Below are 27,770 nucleotides of genomic sequence, written 5' to 3'. Positions count from 1 at the left end.
CCTAGACTACAAGCAAAGGAGTTGGGATACAGGAAGACATTATAGTGTACCCTCCCACATCTGATGGGAGCAGATCTAGTTAGATCTCTGTTCCCCAGGGCTTTAGCAAACCTAGTCCTAAAATGTTCCAAGAATTGGTGCTTTCATTCCTTCCTCTTGAGATTTTCCCTTTATGGGTTTGTGACTCAACCATGTCTGGTGTTAAAGGCACACTGTCAATTGAGAAATCCCAGTCAAAGCAAACTAATACTCTCCTTAGGTCTGGTAAAAGTAGCATCTTAAGTTAAAGCTGAAAAGGCTTTAAAATAACTTATCTCAATTTTCTTGTTTTTCATTTGTCTTGGATAGTGAAAACTGGTAAGTAACTGGCACTTCATGGTTCTTTGGAATTAGAAAGCACTGTACATTGAAGAGATGATGTCAACCCTAATTTATCCTTACATCTACATCTTGTAAAAGCAGGTTCTTATTAAAAACCTAAAGCTAACCAATGTTTCTAGAATTTTTAAAAGCTTTCATGGGAACAATCATTAAACATTCCAGATAGTATGAAACTGAAGTACTGTATACAAAACTGTAACTCCTTTGATTCTTTTCATTGCTCAAGTTAAGAGAAATGCAAAGAATAAATACACAGCCTAAACAAGTCATATCTTCGTTTTTTTTATCCTAATTTTAACGTAAGGGGTTAATGTTTCTTTTATCATATGATTCCTTAAGACTATAAATGTTAAGTAGAATTTAAACTATTTTCATAAGAACACTTACACAAAACAGGTTAAGCCTTGAATTTATATTCTATATTAGGTTTTATAACACTTAACAGACCTTTTAACTACTTGGGGTGCAAGTTTATAATGGAGAAAGGTGTCTTCACCTGAGAAGGGCTTTGCTTCCATTCATACTAACCCAATAACCTAGTGACTGGGCTGGAGATAATCTTTCTCTATATGGATTATAGTACAGCACTGCTAATACCATATGTGGGAGATGCATGAAGTCAAGGGAAGGAGAGCTATTTCCACTTCCTTGTATTTGACTCTAGTACTGTAGATTGTGATCACAGGAATGGAGTAAGCACTTGGCTACAGGAAGGGGTTTGAAGATGTTTGTTTAATCAGAATTCTTCAATTCTCTTTACAAAATTCCTAATGTAGGAATGTTTTAAAATTGGTTTGTCATATCTAATGTGACTCACACATTCTTCTGGCTATCTTGTAAAAACTTCTGAGAATGAAAAGTGAATACTTGATATTTCAACTTTGGTTCTCTGCACTGAGATTACATTTTACTTTCCTAACTCCCTGCCTGACACAGGGTGCTGCAGTGCACAAGATTCTGTCCCTCACATCCTATCCCAACAATAACATCCTCTCAGCTGGTAAATTTGCACCCAAACAATTTACAAATATTTCCTAACAAGGTTAAGACAAACCAATCTTGGCAAGCTCTACCTATCCTGAAGTTTGTTTACATTTTTTAGGATTCAGTTTGAGTTTTAAAATACTAGTTTCAGTCGAACTTCCTGGAACTCGCATATTAGGGTATATTTTCATTTTGGGGGAGGGGAGGGAAGTTGTATTTCAGAGAAGTGGATCTTTAAATTGTTAGACTCTTTCTTTTTTTAATCTGATGGCATTTAGACAAAGCTGCAAGGGCATTCAAGGTTATACTCACATTTATATGTAACCCTCAGATATAAAATGAGACCATGAACTTCAAATCGGGGATAATCCTGGATCAAGAATAAAACTATACATGTAAAGTGCTGAAAATAAAGGCAGTTCAAAATAAATGTTTTACAGTTACTGTTACTGAAGGGGCATTTGAATTAATTACATTGTAGGTTTTGGTGACAGGTATTTTGCACTGGAAAGAATTACTTAATACACTTTTGCAGGGGAAGATATAACCTTAACACTAGTATTAGTGGCAGAAGCATGCTTCTAAGGGAGAATATATCCCTAAAAATGTTCTTGAGAAAGTATTTAATTTCACTCTGTTGAGAATGTTTTGAGTTCTTTTTTACTTTTTATACTGAAATGACCTATTTTATAGCCTAAGGGCCATTTCTGTGTTCTCGTGCAGCCTTATTGCGGTCAGATTGCATAGAGTGTGTGAACAGAATTTGGTTCTTAGAGGAACAGTACCCATATTAGGTCACCTCACTCTAAAACTTTTCCATGTATATACCCTACCTAACTTGTACTGATGTGCTTGAGAAGAAACTGGTGAGACTTTATTGCATACTGAAAGATCAAAAAGAATTTCAGCAATTTTGGGCTGATTCACTTGTAACAAATTCAACCAGGGATCTTCACCTTTCAATATCCGAATACTCAATTCTCCTGGGGCAATTGAGTGTGCTCAGCACCTTGCTGGACCAGGTTGTAAAAACCTGAGCAGAGTGCAACACTACTGTTGTGAATGAACACATAAAATTTCACCTTCTCTAAAGTCACTATGACTAAGACGGAAGCATAATCTGCCTAGTCATCCAGCTTAACCTATTGCATCCAATAGAAAAATAGATAACTTTCATAAACTGTTTAATTTTAACTCAAACACCTGTTGAGTTTGGCATAAATTCAAGTATCTGACTTGTCCTCAATATCGACGTCCTTTCTACATTCTCAGTTGAATTTGTTCATTAACACCACTGCTCCTTATTTTATTAGTGATCAGTTTAAATGTATTTTCCTGCCCTTACACTTTATCTGAGTATGTATTTTTTGTAGTTTTTTTTTTTTTTCTCCACTGTGAAGAGTCTGTCCTGCAGGATTTCTGCAGTGTAACTATATGAGCTATTAACATTCCACCTTTAGAGTAATTCACATTTAAAAACAATAATTAAAAACAGAAATGTCCTGAACCCAATACTAGGCAATACACATAACTGAAGAAAGTTTGCAGAGTTCAAAATCTTAAGAGTGGGATTTTCAAAAGCATCTAGGTCACATTCAAAGACCGTAAGACTTGTGCATCTTCAGGGTCTAGATTTTAAAGGTATTTGGCCATTACTCCACTCAGTGTTGCAACGCCTAACTGAATTAGGAGCTGAACTCTTATTTTCAAAAATAACATAGGCATTTAGGATCCTTAGTATCACTGACTTCCAAGAGACATAGACTCATAAGTTAGGCATTGCAATGCTCAGTGAAGCAATCCCTAAATACTTTTAAAAATCTGGGCCCTAAATCACTTGAAGTGCTTTTGAAAACTTCATCATCAATGCATTTAAGGCTGACAGCAAATTAATGTGAATTTTTCCCTTGAAGATGTATTGTATCTTTCAGCCTGTTTGCAACATACTCTGCTCAGTCTGGAAACTTACCTATTGAGTGTGGAGCACAAAAATATAGTGTCAATTAACAAAGAATATTGATATTTATCTACTCTGCTGTAGGGGATTAAGAACAAATCTTAAATCAGGACTAGCGCTGTACAGTTTTAGTATTTGAGAGCTTTCGCGTTAAGCAGAAGCAGATCTTGTTGAAAGTGAGATGGTGAGAAACTACGGTTAAATTGCATTCTGAGAACAGTTGAGAATTACTGCTGAGACACTTTGTTTTGCACAATTTTAGCTCTTCATAGGAGAGATTTTACTTTCATTTAAAAAAAAACAAAAAACAGCAAAATCCCAATTCTAGTGAATGCGGTGGTTAAACAAAAAGTATAATTGATCATTAAGATGGTTGGGCGGCACCATAAACACTTTTAATAGCTGAGCTAAACACCACAGGCTTAGAAGGGACAGATCATTGCCAAAAATTCATGAGATTTTAGCAGTTTAGGCTGAGATTTGGAACAACATACGTGCATTACATCCTGTGTAATGACTTAACAGCTTCTATATACTATTTAATGGGAAAACGGGAACAAAGCTGATAAATGTTTCAAAGGATAATTTGTATCATCCGCTTTAATGATTAGCTATCCTGCAGTTACCTTCAGATATGTAGAACTCGAGTAGTATAGCTGTTGGTAAAATATTACATTATACTTATTTACTCCAAATCTGAGACTTCAGATCTAGACTCTGATTGATATGCATTAATACAATCAATATATCTGCACATTTAAACTGACAGTCTAGGTACTGTGTGATTTGCTGTACTGATACACATTTGTGTAAATGATGAATGTCCAATGACAGCAATATTTACCCCTCATTTTACTTTGTTTTAATTTGGCACTTCATAGATCAATATTCAGGTGGTAGTTGTAGAAATTCATGCAATATGCTGGTGTATTTCAAGTACAGAGGAAACAGTCTTAATATTTCAGGAGTATTTTTATATTTTTCCTGATAAATGCAAAGATGTACAAATTTATGATAGTGATTTCCTCTGAAAAGGGTTAAATGACAGTGGACTTTCTCATTTCTTAATGGTTTTTATATTGCATGTGTTCACTGAACAGTTAAAGATTTTATTTTGTCCCTGTCAACCCTGCAAGTTCAAAGAGAGGCCCAGAGTCAAACTAAGTTCTTTCCTTTTCTCAGCTATCAACACTAAAAGTTTCAGCAGGCCAAATTATGCCCTCAGACACTTATGCAAACTTGTTGCAATGGAACTATATTTCAGAAGGGGGGAAAATTATGCTAAAAAATAAACAGAATATGTTCTGAGATGCATTGGCTCTGTAACCCTAACAAGAATATAAAGAATTAAAAACTTGTCACTAAAGCTGGCTGATAAGGACAGTAAGGCCTGGGCTACACTAGCGGGGGGGTTCAAACTAAGATACGCAACTTCAGCTACGCTAGTCGCGTAGCTGAAGTCAAAGTCTCTTAGTTCGACTTACCTGGCCGTCCTCACAGCAGCGAGTCAACCGCCGCAGCTCCCCTGTCGACTCCGCTTACTCCTCCTGCCGAGGTGGAGTACGGGCATCGATTCGGGGATCGATTTATCGCATCTAGACGAGACGCGATAAATCGATCCCCGATACATCGAACACTACCCACCGATCAGGCGGGTAGTATAGACGTACCCTGTATAGTATGTGCTATTTTGAAATAGGGTACGTCCATCGGGGGTAAAAAAAAAAAACCCGTGGCTGATCTGGATCAGCTGACTTGGGCTTCTGGGGCTAGGGCTCAAGGTTGAAAAATTGCTGTGTAGATGTTCTGGCACAGGCTGGAGCCCTATCTCTGGCACCCAGAGAGGGTGGAGGGTCCCAGAGCTCAAACTCGAGCCTGACCATCTACATGGCAGTTTTTAGTTCAGCAAACCCAAGTCAGCTGACAGCCATGGCTGTGCTGCGGGTTTCTATCCCTGTGTAGATGTACCCATAATCATTTTTCAGAATAGAGCCACGTGCTGTATTAAATGTTGGTTTGCCACTTGCATTAAACTTGACAGAGCCCTACCATTTTAGAGAAGGAGATAGGAAGAACAAGACTGTCAGTGAAAGATTTGACTTGACAGAGACATTTTCAAGATCCTATTTGTGTTAATCCTGGTCTTTCAGTTTGAGATTCTCTTGACCTGGATCATTTCATGTGCAGTTTAAATTGATAGCTCTTTTTAATCAATTAAAAGCCTCCTGATGTAATGTTTTTTTATGAGTGGGAGATCCATCACTACTTCTGTTTTAGAGGGATACATCTGGCAGCCTTGGCTCCAGCAACAGGCCAAAGACAGAATAACTTCTCAGTACTGAGAGTGTGATTATCTTTGTATTTAGTGCCAAGAAACTCTAGCTGTCAGTACTGGTGTGTTAAGCTGTGACAGTGACCTACATTACTACCTTATTGGGTTCTGACCCTTCACAGCCAGGCTTATCTTGCATTGCTTGACTGAAATGAAGATCATGTTGTTCTAGATGGCGTTAACAGCACACATTATTAAGGGTGCCAGACATTTCCCCTAATAAGAAAGACCCTGTTTTCAGCTACTTATAGTGTTGGCAGACTTCAACCACTTGGGCTGAAATGTTCCAATCTAGGAGTTGGGGGTGGGGGGGGAGCTGAGATTGGCTGGGCAAAGAAACTGGGACAGGGAGCCAGGCATGGGGTCGGAGGAGACACTGAGATTAGACAAGGAGCCTGGGGAGTAGGGAACTCAGACTGGAAGGGCAAGAGATTTGAGACAAGGAGTTAGGGCAGAGGTGAGTGAGAGACTGGGATGCAGACTGCAAGCCTGGAGGCGGAGACTAGGCCTGGCTGGGCAAGTAGACTGGGACAAGATTGAAGCCTGAGAAGTGGAGACTGTGACTGGGTAGGTAAGGAGAACGATATGGAGCCAGGGGTGGGGAAGAGACAGGACTGGGACAGGGACAGGTTGGAGGGGGTGGAGGCACAAGGTGTCAGTCTTGAGGGAAACGAGCAGACTTTTCTGCCCACTAGAACATAGGCCCCTCCAGAGCCTAGGATGGAACCTGAGATTCCTGAATCTCGTAATTCCTCTGCTGTCAGCAAATATCTATGAAACCCACTGGCAAACTGTCTCTTCTCCCCCTTCTAGTCCACACATGATAATCTACTACTGCTATCAGTTACTCTGTTAGCTCAAGTGGCAGGGGTCTGTGGGGTGGAGATAAAGGTTCCAGTCCTCTTGATGAACACATGGGTGTCAATATGATGCCACATGATGGAATTTCTCTTTTTTCAGTTTGCTCTTTTAAAAACCTAGGTTAATGTGACTAGTGACACTGTGTACAGCGTTTACTGTTTAAAATGCTATCAGGTACAAGCCTGAAGAGGCTCCAGTCTAATTCTTTTTTTGAGAGGGGTGGTATGTGTAAATTGATAAGAAGATATAAATTATTTTTTTAAAAGTTCATATATATAATAGTACTGGACACAAATGTTAAAAGAACATTATGCAAAGTCAAGCACTCAAAAGTTAGAAAAGGCCAGAATTAAGATTGTGCAATCTTAACTCAGCCCCTTTCTGTGTATGCTTGTTTTTTTCCACGGGACCCTTGCCTCATTCAGTACACAGATTGGACCTGCTGTGGAGATGAATCAGGGTTGTGTGGTGAAGGAGACTGTTGTCTGTAGTACCCCTGCTTCATTTGTTGCAGAAGTGGAAAGATGTGTAGTAAATGAGGTAGGGGATTGCAGAAAGGGAAGGATGGGTTCATGGTTGAGGCAGTTGAATGCTATCCTGGAGAACTGAATTCTATTCCTGCCTCTGCCAAGAGTTACTGTGTGATACTTGGCAAAACACTTAAACTAAACTTTTCACAGGTGGTCCCTGATGAACTGGTACTCCTCTTCTCGGTGCTCAACTTGACACTGTGGTCTGATTAGCAGACATGCAGAGCACTCACTCAGCAGTGAAACTGAAATCAGTGGGAGCTGTGCTTGAGTATATAAAGCACTGTATCATGGTAAGTACTCTGGAAAATCTGCACTTTAGTTGTCTCAAATTGGGCACCCAAAAGGAATAGATACTTTTCTATAAAATGGGAATGATTACCAGCCCCTCGTCTCACAGGGGTTTGTGAAGATAGAGAGATTGATTAAAGCGTGTGACTCATTCAGATACTATAGTGCTGACTGAGTGTTACCGAAAAGCCCACAAGAAAATTAATAATTCTTTATTCAGAGCAGGGATTGAATAGTGTGTAGTAAATAAGGCCGATAGCCACAGATTCAACAATAAGGAGAAAATAAAATATTGAACAACTACCTACTCATTAACTGTGCACTATCCATCCTGTGTACTGACAGAGGCAGGTGTCCTATGGGAGAAAAATGGTATGTGATCAGGTAATTAAAGAGAGATGCACAAGGGGGAACACATTAATGTTACAAGAGGCAACCTTATTTCTGGCATTTCCTAACTTTGGAGTGCTTAATTTTGAAACCTTAAATGTTCTTTTAATGTACCGTATGTATATTTCTGAAAAATAAATAAGATGCCTAAGCTATGTTGGCAGAAGGGTTGGGATTCTTCCTTCACTCTCCCCAACTGATGCAGCTGCCGCTTTGAGAGGGATGACCTGAGTGAACACTTCTTTTCAGAAGCTGATTCTGAACTACTTACAGTATATAACTACATTTGATGTGAAATGTATGATCAGGACTAACTGTAAGGCATGTCCTTCTGGGGGGAAATATTGTATTATGATTTAACTGGAAAACAATCTATTAGCATCTCCTGATTGAAGGCTTTAATTTTAGCAAAGTCTCATTAAATATTTCAGTTCTTGTTTTGACAAAGTAGTTAATTCTACTTAATTCAGTCACTTACTATGACAGTATAGTATTTCATGAAACTTAAGCCTTGGAGAGCTATTGAGTTAAAATAAGAACTGTCTTAACATCGGTTTCTCAGATAACTGGATAAGTATGTTAAGGGTTTGTACGAGCCAATTTCCTCTCTGAAAAGAGGTGTTTGCTACAGGATTGAGCTGCTTACTTAAAGCTGGTTTTCACTGTTTCACAAAGGCAGAGGCAGTACTAGCCCATTGGGGGCTCTAAGCAGGAATATTTTTGGGGTCTTCCCCCCCCAAATTAAAAAGTGAATAGGGGACCTGTTGAGCTGCTCGGGGCCCTAAGCAATTGCTTAGTCTGCTTATGCCTAGCACTGGCTCTACACAAAGGTTTCTGTGTCTTTAACAAAGCTGAAGACATCTACAAAATGGACACAAGTGACTTAGGACTGCTTTCAGGTCAAATACATGCAAAATGCTTGTTGTACTTCACAATAAGCAGGGAATCTTCAGTCATAGGTTTCATTTTGGATCACAAACTTGTTAATTTGAAGTTAAGCCTTCCAATAAACTCCCTGATTAAAATATAAGTAATATTTGCATTAGTCAACATTCTCCTCTAAGAGCTTAACATTTAAGCTCTAATTATTGTGAGTCATTCACAGTCTGTATTACTGATACTGTAGATTGAATCTTTTGCTTGTGGTCTCGATCCGTTTCAGTAGCTGTAAAGCCACAAAGCCTCTGTTACTTTTGTACTGTCAGACCCTGGGCTGCTTTTGATTTTCCTTAATATATAGTGCTCTTGACTTAGGGCTAAACGAGTATGTAATTCACTGGTCTACAATTTTTGAGAAGTCGTCTGCTTCAGAGATAAAATGTGCTATTTATTATGTATTTTGATGTGCTGAATTCAAATATGACAATTAAAACAACTGATTGGCTACTGTTTCTAAGATATTTAAGTTTTTACATTTTATGTCTATGTATATTGTGAAGATAGTAGAGTTTTAATCATACATTGTAAACCTAGGTCTTTTCATGTGTTTATGGTTGCTTTACATGATAATATTTCACCTGTCCTGTTTATGTAACACTTTAAAAATCAGCAAAAGGGTTATATAAATAAAATTTATTATGAAACAAAAGGCAAAAAACTATTATGTACATAGTTTAGTCCTATTCAGTGTCTACTCAGCGCTTCTTGGCTTGTCTCTTGTATTCATTAAATGGAGCATTTCTTGTCACTGTCCAGCAATAGTCTGCAAGCACTGATGGGCTCCATTTGCCCTGATAGCGTTTCTCCATTGTTGCAATGTCCTGGTGAAATCGCTCGCCGTGCTCGTCGCTCACTGCTCCGCAGTTCGGTGGAAAAAAATCTAGATGAGAGTGCAAAAAATGTATCTTTAGTGACATGTTGCAACCAAGGCTTTTGTATGCCTTGAGGAGGTTTTCCACCAACAACCTGTAGTTGTCTGCCTTGTTGTTTCCGAGAAAATTTATTGCCACTAACTGGAAGGCTTTCCATGCCGTCTTTTCCTTGCCATACAGTGCGTGGTCAAATGCATCATCTCGAAGAAGTTCACGAATCTGAGGACCAACAAAGACACCTTCCTTTATCTTAGCTTCACTTAACCTTGGAAATTTTCCATGGAGGTACTTGAAAGCTGCTTGTGTTTTGTCAATGGCCTTGACAAAGTTCTTCATCAGAACCAGCTTGACGTGTAAGGGTGGTAACAAAATCTTCCTTGATTCAACAAGCGGTGGATGCTGAACACTTTTCCTCCCAGGCTCCAATGACTGTCGGAGTGGCCAATCTTTCTTGATGTAGTGGGAATCTCTTGCACGACTATCCCATTCGCAGAGAAAACAGCAGTACTTTGTGTATCCAGTCTGCAGACCAAGCAAGAGAGCAACAACCTTCAAATCGCCACAAAGCTGCCACTGATGTTGGTCATAGTTTATGCACCTCAAAAGTTGTTTCATGTTGTCATAGGTTTCCTTCATATGGACTGCATGACCAACTGGAATTGATCGCAAAACATTGTCATTATGCAGTAAAACAGCTTTAAGACTCGTCTTCGATGAATCAGTGAACAGTCTCCACTCATCTGGATCGTGAACGATGTTGAGGGCTGCCATCACACCATCGATGTTGTTGCAGGCTACAAGATCACCTTCCACGAAGAAGAATGGGACAAGATCCTTTTGACGGTCACGGAACATGGAAACCCTAACATCACCTGCCAGGAGATTTCACTGCTGTAGTCTGGAGCCCAACAGCTCTGCCTTACTCTTGGGTAGTTCCAAATCCCTGACAAGGTCATTCAGTTCACCTTGTATTATGAGGTGTGGTTCAGAGGAGGAGGATGGGAGAAAATGTGGGTCCTGTGACATTGATGGTTCAGGACCAGAAGTTTCATCCTCTTCCTCGTCTGACTCAAGTGAGAATGATTCTGGTGCATCAGGAACCGGCAGTCCTTCTCTGTGGGGTACTGGGCGTATAGCTGATGGAATGTTTGGATAATGCACAGTCCACTTTTTCTTCTTTGACACACCTTTCCCAACTGGAGGCACCATGCAGAAGTAACAATTGCTGGTATGATCTGTTGGCTCTCTCCAAATCATTGGCACTGCAAAAGGCATAGATTTCCTTTTCCTGTTCAACCACTGGCGAAGATTTCTTGCACAAGTGTTGCAGCATATGTGTGGGGCCCACCTCTTGTCCTGATCTCCAATTTTGCAGCCAAAATAAAGGTGATAGGCTTTCTTAACCATAGTGGTTATACTGTGCTTTTGTGATGCAAAAGTCACTTCACCACAAACATAGCAGAAGTTATCTGCACTGTTCACACAAGTACGAGGCATCTCTGCTCACTTTGGCTAAACAGAAATGTGTCCCTTTGCAAAATCAAACACTGACAAATAAGAGAGCACGACACTGTATGATTTCTAGAGCTGATATAGGGCAATTTGTTCAGCAGAGTGATGTAAGCTTCGTTATGATTGCATCATCCATGACTTCTAGGAATAACATGATGCAATTCATATCATGTATGACGCAATACCAGCTTCAGATTGCATCATTCATTGTTTTGCCTAAAAAGCAAGTACTGTCCAAACGCAGTCATAGATTTATTCATAGATCCAGTCAAAGATGTATTTTAGTCATTTCTGGTTTAAATTGAGATCCCTTCCCTTTATAACTCACTTATCCTCCGCCATTCCCAAGTCAAGGGTCGTATATACTGACCCAATAGCATATCTTGAAAACTAGAGCCAATCAACAATTTTAAGCATCATTTTCGTTCTCAGTGACCCAGAATTAGTAAAGTTTGACTACATTTATTTCAGAAGCATTTTGGCTGTAGAGCAGTGTTACCAATAAGCCATTTTAAGACTGTCAACAGGCTGGGCTTACTTTGAAACTGAAACTGAAGTTTGCTTGGAGTTATTCCAACATGTTCCCTCGTGCCAGTATCTAACTCTTAAAAATTCCTACCATGAGTTCTGGTTTTAGGAGTCAGACACCCTGGAGGCTGCTGTGGGAACATTCTTGAATGAGTGAGGACTTGGAGACAGATGTTGTTGGAAACATAGCCCAACCCACTTATTGGCCGAGGAATGGCTATGTGGATGTCACAATTGTATGGGCAAATGGCCCGTAGTTCTGAATGGCTGGGCTGAACTTGCAATAAAAGAAAATGTATTTTGTAATCTCTTCTGTTGGAAACAATGACCCAAGCACGCAGGGTACAGGCTGCCTTTGGTGGGAGACAAGAATCCTTATTTAGTATTTTATTATGAAGCAGCTAGAATCATTTTCAATTAAGGGGTATGGTTAATGGATGCAAATGTTTGATCATGTACTGCCACTTGGAACTCCGGACATTGGAAAAAGCAGAGATCCTACCCTAAAACAGCTTTTCAATGAGCATATGCATGGGTTCTTAATGGTTCTTCCATGGAAGATACTGTCTTAATTTCCGGGTAAGCTGGAGATGACTGCAGTTAAGGTTGAGTACATAACAGTTTAAGTGTAAAAACGTTCAGAGATATTGTAATTATTCTAAAACCAAGAATTATAACAACCTAGAATTTTTTGGTGTAGGTTACACTTAAAAAGAAATTGAAACATGCTAAGATGCCCATTCACCCTTAACTCTGCCTGTAGTGACACTATGCAATAACCATACTTTAGTATATAATATGTTGATTTGTCATCCCAGATTAAACTAAGGACATTCATTCCCTCCTCCAATGGTGTCACAGTGTGAGCTAAGGTTGTTTGGGTACCTTGAGGTATGAAAATGCATAGTTAACACATTTGGATTTCTTAAGTTTAACCTTAACTCTGAATTTCCTCAAGCAAAATTCCCAATGTGTATATCAGGGAGTTGTACTTGTGTAAGGACTGGACTTGGGTCTTAAGTGGTAAAACACTAAGAGTTTTATTCTATTTATTTTGCGTAGAATCTTTACATCAGTTTGGCTGAATCATGAGGCAGGTTAATAGTTCTGAGTATCTGAACGTTGCCCAAGAGAAGCTTTAATTTAGGCTTTGTCTACAGTAGAATGTGTTTGCTGGTACAGCTATACTGGCAAATTCTCATAGCGGAGACACAGCATATACTGGCAAAAGAACTCTTGCCAATATGTCTTATGCTTGCACCCCAGACTGAATAAGCTGTATCAGCTAAGTGACTTTTTTGCTGGTATAACTGCATCTACGCTAGAGTTTTTGCATAGTTTTGGCATAGTTATGTCAATCAGATTGGGGGGAGGGGGAGAAATCACACCTCTGACATAGCTATATTGGCAAAAGTTTTCAGTATAGACTGTAGGGTACAGACGGCCTGTACCTTTCCTTGTATGGTAGTTGCATTATAGATGGAGTGCTACCATGAATAGCTGAAGTTGCTTAGGCATGTGCATAATAACCCCCATTCTCAGTTGTTTAAAGCTTCCTGAAACATTCACCTTTCTTGTTTGTGTAGAGCCCAAGCATGATTTTATTTGTTTTTAAAGCTGGAGGGAAAAAAATCATTCAGCAGAAGTGTCGCTCTGCCCATGAAAAAACTTGTAATTTTATTCTAAAAGAAGCCTAGTTCTGAGCAGGGTGTGGTATAAAGTGGAAATTTGGCAGAAAAGGTGGCATTGAGGGAAGAGAGGTGCCTTTTAGGGCATGTTGTCTATGCTTCGAGCTAGGGGTATAATTCCAAGCTTGAGTAGAAGTACAAATGCTAGCTCTGATCATCCTAGCATGCTAAAAATAGCAGTGTAGCCATGGCCGAGTGAGCGGAGGGGCTAGCCTCCCGGAGTTATGTGCCGAGTGTACACGAGGGGTACGTAATTGGGGTGGCTAGCCCCTCCTGCCGCTCACTCCTCTGAGACTATGCTCTATTTTTAGCGCACTTGCTCAGTCAGAGCTGTGTGTGTGTGTGTGTGTGTGTGTGTGTGTGTGTGTTTCCCAAGCTGGGAATCACATCCCCAGCTCGAAGCATAGGTGAACCCTGAGTATTGGGGTAAAAAAAAAAAAAAAACTAGATTTAGCTGAATTAGGGGTTGGCATATGTGTTGCCTTTAACTACCTCCCAGTTTTCTGAGTGACATGAGCTGCACTGCGTGTGTGTGTGTGGCTAAATACAGGAGTAGGGAAAATGTTGTGTATTTTCTGTGCAAGTAACTTAGGTGCAGCAGGTTTCAGAGTAGCAGCCGTGTTAGTCTGTATCCTCAAAAATAACAGGAGTACTTGTGGCACCTTAGAGACTAACAAATTTATTAGAGCATAAGCTTTCGTGGGCTACAACCCACTTCTTCGGATGCATATAGAGTGAAACATATATTGAGGAGATATATATACACACATACACCTGTTCATGCTCTCTGTATGTGTGTATATATATCTCCTCAATATATGTTTCACTCTATATGCATCCGAAGAAGTGGGTTGTAGCCCACGAAAGCTTATGCTCTAATAAATTTGTTAGTCTCTAAGGTGCCACAAGTACTCCTGTTATTTTTTAGGTGCAGCAAGTAACCTCATTTTCTGCACCCCTTGCAACACTATGAAATTAGTGTGCCACAAATGTTAGACAACTGCTTATTGGTTATTTCTTACTGATGACTGTGCAGTGAAATATGTAAGGGCTGGTTACTGCCTGCCCCAGAGTTTCTGCACACCACACCCTTTGCAAGAGCACTTGCTTCCACCACTGACTTCTCTGCATGAAGCTGTGGGAGCATAGAGCCATTGACAATTCATGCATAGAACACAATGTTGCCAAGAAAATGGCATTGGCATTCTTATGGTGTGTAAGCAAATAGCAGTGAAAGTATTCCTTAAACCCTATGGAAAGATAATGTTAGTTTTGCAAAGTGAAGCAATCGAAAGCCAGGAAATAGAAAAGCTGATATTACGTGCACAACTTCAGCTGTGCTCCCTTGTATGTGTTACAGTGTGGATTTGAATGACATGATCCGAGATTACTGTTGTTATGCAGCATGCCTGCCTTACTCCTTGTGAAAGTTGGACAGGATCTCTGCCTCATGCTTGGTCCAATTCTGTTTGTAATTCCAAATATAAACCCAGAGCAACTATTAAAAGCAGTGGAGTTACCACTGTAACTCAATAAATCCCTATGCACTGTGGATGGTGCCTAGTGAATGAGAACATAACGAAGGCCATACTGGGTCAGACCAATGGTCCATCTAACCCAGTATCCTGTCTTCCGACAGTGGCTAGTGCCAGATGCTTCAGAGGGAATGAACAGAACAAGATAATTCTAGAAGCTCGGACTGATCATTCTATAAGTCAGTTTTAGGGACACCCAGAGCATGGGGTTGAATCCCTGACCATCTTGGATAAGAGCCACTGTAGTAACTACAAGGCCTCCTCCCTCATTCCTAAGGCCCTTCGTTTTTGGTTTTTATTTTATTTAATTTTTCCTGGGAATTTATTACTACAACAAAAAAACAGGTGAAAATTGGTGGAAAAAATCTATTAATTTTTCTGCGTAAATATCAGGGTTTATTTTGGTGGACGGGGGGAAAGTATTCAGTAGATTAATACTTTGATGAATGGAATTCAGTGTGATTTACTGCAGAACTAAAACAGAATTCAAAACACGCCACCTCTACATTTAAGAAAACAATATATCCCTAATCCCAATTTGAATAAACCGTTTACTGCTGTAGACTTTGAATGACTAGCCTATAAATATTTACATTTAATAATTGGGCCACACCATTTGCAGGACATATACTCAACTTCATCCTTTTCTCCTGTTTTTGTTTTTTTAAAACGTTTGAATACGTCTTTATGTCCTGAAACATATTCTGATACAGACTTTCGTTTTCTTATTATAGTATCAGATCTTTAAGCTTATCTGCTAACAGCTTGAAATGTGTACGTGGTGGGCGTGAGATTCATCAGTACATTCAGATGCGCACACACTTCAGAGCTTGCGTGCATGCCTGTTTATTGTATCTTCTAGATTAATACATAGCCTTACTACAACAAGCAGCTTTACATATACACACAGACTGTTATATTATCGTAATACATATATCTCATTGCAATGTATTGCATTTTCCTAATAAAACAAGTTATTTTTTTATATATTTGAATGATACAAAAGTCGGGTGAAAATCAGGGGAAAAAACGAATAATACTTTTTGTAAAACCTGGGATTTTTTCAGTAAAGTCGGTTTAAACTGAAAACGAAGGGGCTTACTCATTCAGTATGAAGTTTAGACAGGACTGGCAATATAGTTGAAAGTTGTGAGACGAGGGGTCCTGTGACCTGGGCAGGGCCTATTTAAATTTGCTGTGGTTTCTGCTTAGTGCTTTAGATGTCCTGTTTAAGTACAGAATTTTTTAAAGTATTCAGTTGACAGAAAAGCAAGCTCTCGCTCTTTCTCTTTGTGTATAGCCAAGAACAGTAACTTTTTTCCAACTTGGTGCACTTGTTTAGCATATCTACACATTGAATTCAAAGCATATGTTCCCCTTCAATTCTTACCTACTATAGTATGAAATTTCTGTGAAACAAAGAGCAATTTTAAATGTTCTATTTCTCATTCCACAGAGACTCATTCTTTTTTCAATATTAAAATGAAAACAGTAGAATCAATGTCTGTATTCAGTTTTATTTAAATCTTCAAGTTAATAGTGAACCAGAACACAAACCTTGTATTTTAAAAAAATTCACATTTTCAAACCATCACACTAAACAGAAATCATAATGAGATCTGATAAAGATAAAGACTTTGTCATGTAGAAAATTTCTCTTCAAGCCTGACTCTGAACACATTGGTTATTTTGTTACTTCAAGCATATTGCAGTAACCTCTTTCTCTTAGCAAGGGGTTAAAATAGTAGTTATCCAGAATGTTCTAGACACTTAGTGGAAAAGGTTAGGGAACTAGATTAACAAATACAACTTCATTGAGACTGTTGTATTCTCAATCCAAAACAAATGCTGCCCTCTCCTGCAGCAAGAACTAGTCTATTTGATAAAAACTTATGGGTTCCCCTGAAGACTGCTTAAAAAGGATATTGTGACTTTATCGCTAAAACATTTTTTTTCTATTTTGGAGGCAGGGAGAAAGACTGACTATGGAATTTCTATAGCTAGGTTCGACTAAAAGCTATTCTGTGCACTTGGGTTCTTTGCCACTGTCCACAGGATGACTTGCATCCATCTCCTATTGGAATTAGTTAAGTAGAGGATATTAGTGTACTGAAAATGTAGCATCTGAAGAGGGGGGGAGAGAGCCCTCTGAAACCGGTCTTCAGTCACCCACAGAGAACTTGTGAGAAGAGAGTTCTTATGCCTTTATTGGAACACGGTATGCCTTTTACTTTATTATTAAAGGCATTTGAGAACAAGTGAGGCACAGGGTCAATTTATCTGGTTTATATATAGCTTCTGAAAGTAGCCATGTTAAGTGGTGTGGTCAATATTTGCATTTCCTAAGCATAGATTCTCTCTCTCTCTCTCTCTCTCTCGACCTAGATCAGGCCTGCACAACATGCGGCCCGCGGGGGCTCACTGTGCGGCCCGCGGGGGCTCACTCTCAAGCCTGGGAGGGAGGGGGAGCAGCGGCGCGCGAATCAGCTGTTTCGCGCGTCGCGGCCGCTCGGGGTCTCCCCCTCCCTCCCAGGCTCTCAAACCTGGGAGAGGGGGGAGATCCCGAGCGGCCGCGGCGCGCGAAACAGCTGATTCGCGCGCCGCTGCTCCCCCTCCCTCCCAGGTTTGAGAGCCTGGGAGGGAGGGGGAGAAGCGGCGCCCGCGCCGCGGCCACTCGGAGTCTCCCCCTCCCTCCCAGGCTCTCAAACCTGGGAGGGGGGGGGAGATCCCGAGCGGCCGCGGCGCGCGAAACCGGCCCCCCTGCCCCAAGCGGGACACGGGCAGGGAGCCCTCGCGCGCTGCCGCCCCTCCCCCCCGCCCCAAGCGGGACACGGGCAGGGAGCCCTCGTGCGCTGCCGCGCCTCCACCCCCCGCCCCAAGCGGGACACGGAGCCCGCGTGCGGCGCCGCAGCCCGCAGGCCTCAAGCAGGACAGGGAGCCCTCGCGCGCCGCTGCCCCTCCCCACTGCCCCAAGCGGGACAGGGGCACGGAGCCCTCGCCCCCCCCCCCCCCAGCAGGGACACGGGGCTCAGCCACCGCCCCCATCCTGAGCGCTTTTTGGCCCACCCCCGGGACCCCTGCCCCATCCACCCCCTTCCCTGTCCCCTGACTGCCCTCCGCCGCCCCATCCAACTCCTCTCCTGATTCCCTATCCAACCACCCCTTCTCCCTGTCCCCAGACCACCCTTGGAACCCCTGCCCCTGCCCCTGACTGCCTCCCACCGCCCCATCCAACCCCTGCTCCTTCCTGACTGCCCCCCGGGACCCTTGCCCCCATTCAATCCCCCTGTTCCCTGCCATCTGACTGCCCCGACCCCTATCCACCCCCCCACCCCACCCCCTGAACTCCCCTGCCCTCTATCCAACACCCCCTCCCTGCTCCCTTACCGCGCTGCCTGGAGGTGGCTGGCGGCGCTACAGCCACGCTGCTCGGCTGGAGCCGGGCCACGCCGCCACTGTGCAGTGCCTGGAGCACCGGGTCAGGCTGAGCTTGCAGCCCCCCTGCTTCCCGCGAATCAGCTGTTCACGCAGGAAGCCTGGGAGGGCTGAGAAGCAAGCGGCGGCTTCGCGCTCAGGCCCAGGGAGGCGGAGCAGAGGTGAGCTGGGGCGGGGAGCGGTTCCCCTCCGCGCCTCTCCCTCCGGGTTACCTGCTATGGCGCGGGCGGCTCCCCCCACCCCAGCTCACCTCCGCTCCGGCTCCCTGGGCTTGAGCGCGAAGCCACCCCTTGCTTCTCTGCCCTCCCAGGCTTCCCGCGCGAACAGCTGATTCGCGGGAAGCGGGGGGGGGATGGGGAGAAGCGGGGCAGAGTGTTCAGAGGCAGAGGCGGAGCGGAGGTGAGCTGGGGCCGGGGAACGGGGCGGAGAGCTGGAGCACCCATGGGGTCGGCTCCTAAGGCGCCACTTTTGGATAATGTGCTCAGGGGGAGCAGCCGCTCCCTCTGCTCCCCCCCAGCTACGGTCCTGGTCACTTCAACTTACCAGTTGTTAAATTTAGAAGCCCTTTTAGAACCGGTTGTCCCGCGCAGGACAACTGGTTCTAAAAGGGCTTCTAAATTTAACAACTGGTTCCTGCGAACCGGCTCCCGCTCACCACTGGAGACTCCCTTTGCCGCTCTCACCCTAGGAGCCAGAGACCTCCCAGCAGGGCTGGTGAGTACGGCCAGGGAAGGGGGAAGGGTGTGGTGGAGTGAGTGTCTGGGAGATGTGCGGGGGGTGCTGGGCTGTGAGGGTGTGGAGGGCGCTGGGCAGTGGGGGAGGTTTGTGTGTTTTGGGGTGCTAGGCAGTGGGGGCCTGTTGGGGGGTGCTGGGCAGTGAGGGAGATCTGTGTGTGTCAGGGCACTGGGGGTCTGTGTGGGGCATTGTTTAGTTGTGGTGGTGGGGCTGTGGGGAAGGGCACTGGGAGGGAGGGAGGAGAAATCTGTGTGTATTGGGAAACTAGCGAGTGGGGGGTTCTATGTGGGGTGCTGATGTGTATTAAGAGTTACCAGCTCGATTGAGGACTGATAGATCTGGACAGAGTTTATATTGAATGGGCAAATGAAAAAGATCGCAGGGAAAAACAGTAAGGTTAGTTTAGCGGTCTTTGACATTTCGACCAATAAGGACATTAAAATGCATTTGTAATTACATATCTTATTCTTGGCTGATAATCATTTATTGATATTTTTTAGGAAAATTTTCAATTTAAAACACAAACTTTTGTTTTTCTTTTTTTACTTATGATGTCTATCTGAAAACCCATATAAACTGACACAAATTGCAAATTAAAACATTTTAAATGTATAAGCATTTTACTCACTTGGGCGCATTTGCCTCATGGCACACAAATTTGAACTCTGCTTCAAAAATTTGCACAGAAGAAATTTTTCTTTTACCTTAATTATACTATCTTAGGAGCCCGCTATAACATAGTACCAAGGTTCAATACAAAGTCATATAAAAGTTATACAAAAATGCATAATGCAGATATTTATCTACAACTGCATTGATTGACTGCTGTGTGCAGTAATATAGTGACCCCTGGACCTACAGGCTTCCACACACCGTCAGTGCCTTGCTAGTGTGCCATGCGCCGTGAGATATCTCTTCTCTTTGTGTGTGACTGTGAGTGTTTCCCTTGTGTGTGAATTTATTCAACAAAATCTTGAGCTTCATAATGGATACCATGAGTGAAAAGAAAAATAGAAAAATAGAATCAGAGCACAGAGTTTTCAACACTGAATGGACGAATAAATACTTGTATACTATTTCCAAAGACAAAATACTGTGCCTCGTGTGTCGCGAAACGTTAGCCGTTCCGAAAGAATACAACCTTCGGTGGCACTTTGAAACTAAGCATCCCAATCTCGCCAAATTGAGCCCAAATGAAAAAATAATTAAAGCAGCCAGTTTAGCGAAAAACCTTAGTAGAGAACAGCAAATTTTCAAGAAAGTGAGCACTGAGAACGATACAGTTACTAAAGTAAGCTTTAAAATTTCTAAGGAAATTGCTGCTGCTGGGAAATGCTTGACAGAAGGCGAGTTATTAAAAAAGTGTATGTTGATTGCTGTATCTGAGTTATGTCCAGAAAAGAGGGGAATATTTGAGAATGTCAGTCTATCACGCATGACTGTACAGAGAAGAATAGCTGACATTTCTACTAATCTAAGTAATCAGTTAAAGCAGAGAGTCAGTGAATTCTGCTTTTACTCCCTAGCTATGGATGAAAGCACCGATTTAAAAGACACCGCCCAACTTCTTATTTTTATTAGAGGTATTGATAAAAACTTTGAAATTACTGAAGAACTTGCTGGCATGTGCTCCATGACGGGTCGCACAACCGGAAAAGAAATTTCCGGTGAAGTGATAAAGTGCACGAATGATAAGTCGGGATTAGATTTCACAAACTTGGTGGCCATTTGTACTGATGGTGCTCCAGCTATGTGCCAAAAAAATGTTGGAGCAGTTACTCTTCTTGAAGAATTTATCGGGAGAGAAATAACCAAACATCACTTCATTATGCATCAGCAGGTTTTGTGTAGCAAAGTCTTAAAATTTGAGCATGTAATGTCAGTGGTAGTTTCCATTGTAAACTACATCCGTTCTAGAGGACTAAAACATAGGACATTTCGAGCCTTTCTTGAAGGGGTAGACACCGAGTGCAATGACTTAATCTACCATACAGAAGTGAGATGGTTGAGTCGAGGAAGAGTGCTCCAGCGTTTTGTTGCTTTGAAAGAGGAGGTAGCAAAATTCCTAGAAAATGGGCCAATAAAATTCCCAGAGCTTGAAAATGAGTCCTGGAATCAAGATCTCTTTTTCTTTTGTGATATTAGAGCACACCTGAATGATCTCAACATTCAACTTCAGGGAAAAAATCAACTTATATTTCAAATGTGTGCAGCAGTGAAAGCTTTCAAAATGAAATTGAAACTTTTCAGAAGTCAGCTGTCAAAAGGTGAAATGTGTCACTTTCCCACTTGTGCACAGCGTATCCCTCAGCACAAACACGCCGAGTTAGGAGAAAAATACGCAAAGCACATCATTCTTTTGATTGAAGAATTTGACAGAAGACTTACTTTGTCTAAAGAAGAAGACGTCCAGTTGAAGCTGATTGAAGATCCCTTTTCTGTGGATCCAGAGGAAGTGCCACTAGATTTGCAGTTGGAGGTTATTGAACTTCAGTGTTCAGCAGTTTACCGAAATAAGCACAGAGAAAGCAGCTTGCGGGACTTCTACAAAAGTCTGGACAATGAAGTTGCACTGAAAACGTTCAGCATTTTTGGACGCACTTACATATGTGAACAAACATTTTCCATCATGAACATGAATAAAAACAAGCAACGTTCTTCTCTGACTGACAACCATTTGGAAGACATTATGAAAATATCCACTTCAAATATGACCCCCAAATGCGACAAGCTTGTTGCCGAAAAGAGATGTAATATTTCTCATTAAATTTGCAAGGTAATTATGAAAAGTACAAATGTTTTCTTTCAATGGAACAGATGTTTTTAATTTTTCCATGATTAATAAAAAAATTTAAAAGAATTAAAAAAATTGTTTGATTTAATTGAAAAATTCTTAATAAAGTATCACACACCCTCCCCCGCAAACCTTAGCTGTTTCGGCGGTGCGGTGCTGGGGAAGGAGGGTTTGTTTCCGCGGGGCTGGGCGGTGCTGGGGGGGGGGGGGGGTGTTTCCGCGGGGCTGGGAGGTTTCGGCCCTCAGCTGTTTTCTTTGGAGTAATATGGCCCTCGCCGCTTTACGAGTTGTGCAGGCCTGACCTAGATGGAAGGTACTTGCATAAGTAACAGAAGGTGACAATTTCCCAACAGGATGGATTCAGTAATACATTGCCATGTTATTGGAGTAGAGCGCCTTCTGCAAGTTCTAATCTTCATTAAGCTACAGATTTGCACTAAGTAAAATTAAGTATTGCCAGCTGAATAAGAATTTGCAAGACCTTTTACTTCTATGCCCTCTCTGCCCCTACCCATCCCCCAAAAGCTAAAACCTGCTGGCACAAGAATAATCTAAACCCTTGCTCTGTCATGGTAGCCTCTCATCTTGAGAGTGGTGATTTTGATAGCGGGATCTCCTTTTCAGACTCCTCCTGTCCTTCCTCTCTGTCTTCAAGCCTGACATCAGTGAAAAGGACGGATAGCTCACAGTGGGAGAGCTACACTAGCTGCTGTTACTGTCCAAAGGGGTACGTGCGTTACTGCTCGTGGCTAAAAACTGACATTCCTTTGAACCAGTTTAAGATTAAAATAGCTAATGTTTACGTGAACAACTTCAAGCACACAGATGCTACTTCCTTTGGACATCTTTACAGGTATGAAGATTCTAAGGCCATTCCTTTCAGAATCCAGCAATTAAAACCTCACACACAAAAACTTCATTCATAGGCCTGGGCAGACCTAATACAGTCCATGGATTGATGACAGTATGACCCAGAGCTACCCTCCTCTTTAATACAGAGGGGCAGCCCTGAGACTACAAATCTCAGGAAGAAGTATTTTTACTTTGATTGAAGCTGCAGCATGGCATGCTCAGACCTGTAGTCTCAATGGATCGCACACCTCTGTTTAAACAAGTATGGTGACTGCAGTCTTGCTTCATTTTATAGAAAGCCATTGGGACCTGTCAGCTCTTTCCAAGTTGTCAGTATGGCCCTCATTTGGGCAAAATTTGGAGGCGTCTTACTGAAGGGGGAAGACACTGAGTGATGAGGCCCCGATCCTACACCACTGAAGTCAGTAGCAGCATTATTGCCATTTACTTCACCGAGCATAAAGATCTCAGGCCCTAAATAAAAACTAAACAATTTATTCCTGAGCCAGGCTGGCCACAGCCCTGTCCCTTATGCATTCTGATAGCATAAAAGTGGATGAAACGTATGACAAAATGAAAGTAAGTTTTGATTTGAAAAGACCAATTTGCATTGTAAGTTTCAAACTGTTTCTGGAGCAGCTCCTAGAAGTACTTTAGTCAATCCTATAAATGGTGCTTGTGAGCTTGTCTGACACTAACTGCAAGCTTACTAAAAAGAACTGCAAAAGGTAGGCTATAATAAAGTATGACAATGTTACAGTAAGTAGAAACCTATCACAAGGCTCACTGAGTATTTTCATATGCACTGGACTAAAATGACACTTATTACAAATGAGTATTCATAGCAATTTAGTACTTAGCTTCCCTGAGGGCTGCTGCTGCAGCAGCTTTTGTGTCTGACTCTAGTTTTTCCACAGTGCTCATGAACAGAAAAAGTGGGAAAGGAAAATCAGCCTCCCGAGTAAAGCTACTTTATTACAGAGCTTTACATCAGAGACTAGCCAAGTGATGTATGACAGTAGTGGCTCGGCAATGCAACATGGACGCCCTGGAATAGTAAATCCAAAAGTTGGATGGCAGAAAAAGGGGACGGCGTGTACAATAGCTCTGCTACCTAGTTTTGAAAATGATGTTCCACTGGAAGTAAAGTGTCCCATTAAGAGAACATCTATAACAAAAGCCCAGCTGAAGGGTTAACATCCATATTTAGTGAGAATCAAAACAAACTTTTTGTTTGATAAAACTTACTGAATAATAGGAGTACACATAAGAGTTCATGGTGCCAAGGAACCCCTGCATTATATGTGGGGTAATATTAGGCCACTGGAAGAATGCAGCGTGTGCTAAGGATTCCTGCTGTCATACACTTTATTCAAGCTAAGTTTTAAAATTCTCTTCCTTGGTAAATAAGTGAGTTTTTGGAAAAGGGTGGGGAAGGGACTAGAAAGCTTTAACTTTAAGTATGCAGTCATTTGAATTTTAGTTGTGTAACAATTATGTTAGTTGGACTTAATATGGGTTTGACTGTGCCTTTACAAGATAGTCCATGAAAAGGTATCAGTTGAACTATGTCTGTCTGCCATTTGCAGTGTAAATTCTGTTAAACAATACTAAGTACCCAGAGAAGTATACTATATCCATGCTAAAGTAGTGATGCTAATTTGACATATTTATGGTTTGATAATGTGTTGCTAAAGTTCTCATGGAATGCAAAAAACTAAGTGGGTCTGGAATATGCAAATTTAATTAATTTAGTGTAGGATTTGTATTAATATTAATTTTTAGTGGAGCTGAATGACTGACTTACTATGTCCAGGAAATATTATTAAAAAGGAATCAAATTTACAAGATAGACATATGCTGCTGGATTATGTTCAAAATTGAGAAGGGTATTTACTGAACAGACTGCTTTGTCATTGACTTGAGAAACAAGTTTTGTGATCAAATTAGGGTTATAATGTTTACATACCATTGATTTTCCATCACTGCTGCATAACACTGCCAGGTAATAGTTTCTCTATCACAGGACAAAATTCAGTTCTCTATATATTCAATCTATAAAGTATTTGTCATTTGACAATGAGTGCAAGGCCTGTTTGCAAATTAATAAATGTAAATGATTAAAGTACAGGTAAATCCATTAGTGTATTTGTCCATTTATGCGTACTTGTTCATACTCCTCCTGGTCTGTATTTTGTTAAAATAATATCTTACTGATCCACTGAGGGGTCTTGTATTGTTGTTAGATCTTTGAAAAAGGATGAGTGGCTGCAGTCTTGCATGTATGAACAAGCTAATTTGAGCACAGGGGTTATTCTTGAAAGTGAGTATATAGCTAAATCCATCTGTTGGAAAAAGCTTGTCAGTACATAAGTATACACACAGCAACAATTTTTCTGCTTTTGTTCAGAGCATACTATTAGCTTTCACATTGTTTTATTGTAACTTGATTTCTTCTCTTCCGCCATCCCCATTTAAAATTCTTTTATAGTTCTATATATTTTACTGACAATTTATTGCTACTTAATGTAGTTACAATACTGAGCTTGAGCTACAAGCTTAAAATTCCTAGTTTTAAAAAAAAAAAAGTTCACACTGTTCTCTTAACGTCTTCTATTTTGAGAATATGGAAGCTGCTAATTGCAGAAAAAATGTTCTAATACAGTATTACTTTTTCCCCTCTTCCATAGCTTGAAGTGCAGACATTGGAAGGATGCGTTACGGTAACAGCCAAGGACTGAAGAAAAATTCATCCCTGAAGAGACTACATTCCACATCCTTTCAGAACTTCAGTTTATGCTAACAACTGTACAGTTTTGCATAGCAGAACACATTTTAATCACCTAAAACAGGTGGACACAATGACTTCATTTCCAGTAAGGATATGACAGTGCAATATGGACAACTATGAACCTCCAATATGGAGTGGTTTATTTTACAGTTTGAAGCTGCCAGTCTGTGATCAATTGTAGGTGCTTTTTCTGGCAATAAGGAGACTTAAATTTTTAAAGTTACTGACAATACTTGGACAAATCATCTACCATTGCAAAAACTCAGTATTTGCAAACGTAGTATTTTACACTTCAGTATTGTAGCAAAACTTTCACAGATCTAGGTGGTGAGGTTTTTTTAAAGTGCTCTGCTTCCCCACCCTGTAACTGGGAATTATTTTATCCTAATACCAGGACTGTGTTTTTAGAGTTCTGAATACAGTAAATTATATAATAAATTGTGAATTTGATTATACAAACTTTCCCTTGGGGGGAAAAAAACAGTTGAAGTGCTGCTTCCATTTCTACTGCAGTGTGACCTAATCCACAGAAAGCACAGTAACACCAAACCATACTCTTACAAGAAACTGCACAGAAACCCCTGTTTGGGAGGGAGGGGAAAAAGTTCAGGGCTGATAACTGGTGGCAGTTGGCATAGCTGAAGTTCTGACCCCTTGGGTTGAGCTCTTACTGAAATGCCAAGCTAAAATCCACTTCAAGTTTGCCTATAACTCATACCTTAAATAACCCTTTGGTGCTGAGAGCTGGGATTTCACAGTGCTTGTTGTTAATGTACTGTATAAACCTTTTAAAAGAATGCTAAAGCTATGGGGCATTTATTCAATGTGATCTGGGGTTTAATTTGGCTCCAGATTTAAGTCTTACAAAGAGCTTGTTTTACAAAAGCTAGGACTAATGGAATAGAATTCCCATAGAAAGCTGATGAATTAGCTATTCCCTATACGGCTGGAAATCCTTTCATTGCAGCTTTGTTATGGAATGCAAATCTGAAATGGACATTTGCATTTCTCTCTGTTTGGACAAGCAGGCCAGGTCTATATTAGAAATGTTTACCTGCATAGCAGCGCCTGTTAAGGCTGTGGATTTTTTGTGACATTTCCATGCCTGCAAAAGCCTTAGTGTAGACAGTTGTATCAGCATAAATGCTTTTGCTGTTCTAGCTTATTTCAGTCACTGAATCTGTACAGCTGTATCAGCACAGTGCAGACTAGGCTTCAGTCACTCTAGCTGAACTTCTAACAGAACAGTAACTTACCAGTAGACTTTTAAAATCTTAAGTGGTGGTAATAGACAAGAAATGTTAAAAAGGATTAGCCTGACAGCATACCATGGACCTGTCCTTTTGTGCCTAGATGCTTGTGGACAGGAGTCACTCTCAATCATGATTTTGGTTGTAACAAACGTCAGTGCTCAGTGACATCAGTATAGATTACTATACTATAGTCAGTAGATCAAATAGAGTAACTTGCGGAGGAAACAGTCTGGTGGCATGCAGTATGGATTCAAATGTGGCCAGCCTTGATGTGCACTGTGTGTACGCGCAGCAGTGTTTTGAAAGATTCCGTAAATGGATGCACACTCACCAGACTAAGATTAGCAAATCAGAAGTTGTCATTCCATAGTAAATACTGACTTAGTTAAGAGTTTGGTTTATGTAGCTTTGGGCAGCTGTTCTTTGAACTCTTCAGAAACAATCTGCAGTGTAATTAAAGCCACTTTCCTAACCCTGACATGTACACGTGAGCCACTGTTGAAGTTTAAATTTTTTCTATTTTATTTCTTACGTCAAGTGGTGGAAGGGGAAGAGTTGTTACTGAAAGTAAATTCCTCATGTTGTCCCCTTAATGTATTTGGGATCCTGCAGTCCTTCCCGTGGCAAAAAATGTACTGAAGTTCAATGGGAATTCTGCTGAATTTAGGACTTCAGCTTTAAGCACAGCATGACTGTTTCCAGCAGTATTTCTGTATTAAAACTGCATGTCTAAGCCATTTCTTTGGCTTTGTAATTTACCAGTTCCTTCAAATTTTCCCTCTTGGTATGTAGGCTTATTTTTTCTTATCTTATTTTACAAAATGGCATAAAAAACCCACCTTAGAGGGATTTGGATTTTTATCAGATGGAGTCTTAAACTTTCTTCCACAAGCTTAAAACTTACAATACAATGAAAGGCTATTAAGCTACATCATATTGCAAACCTGTCTTACTAAAACAGTATTTTCAAATACAAGAACAAATCCTCTTTCTAAATGTCCTCTGGTCCTACAATGCATACTGGATCTATGAGAACAGTGCTCTTGTTACTGAGCTGTTCTGGTCTGCTTCACTCCCCTCAAATTTGAACTGGATCTTTCTAAGATGAGA

The 27,770-nt window shown here is 41.2% G+C and overlaps 1 protein-coding gene across 1 annotated transcript in view; it reads left to right on the top strand.

Annotated features, from left to right (window-relative positions):
• CHST7 (carbohydrate sulfotransferase 7) overlaps positions 1 to 26,126 on the top strand; it is a 28,688-nt gene extending 2,562 nt beyond the window's left edge. Inside the window, exon 2 of the mRNA XM_065413212.1 lies at positions 25,307 to 26,126. The gene's annotated coding sequence lies outside the window, so the exon portion shown is untranslated. The remainder of the gene's footprint in view (positions 1 to 25,306) is intronic.
• Positions 26,127 to 27,770: the final 1,644 nt, after the last annotated feature.

Source organism: Emys orbicularis, chromosome 1, assembly GCF_028017835.1.
Source record: "Emys orbicularis isolate rEmyOrb1 chromosome 1, rEmyOrb1.hap1, whole genome shotgun sequence".
In the NCBI taxonomy this organism is placed as follows: domain Eukaryota; kingdom Metazoa; phylum Chordata; order Testudines; family Emydidae; genus Emys; species Emys orbicularis.
This window is presented reverse-complemented; position numbering and strand designations above follow the sequence as displayed.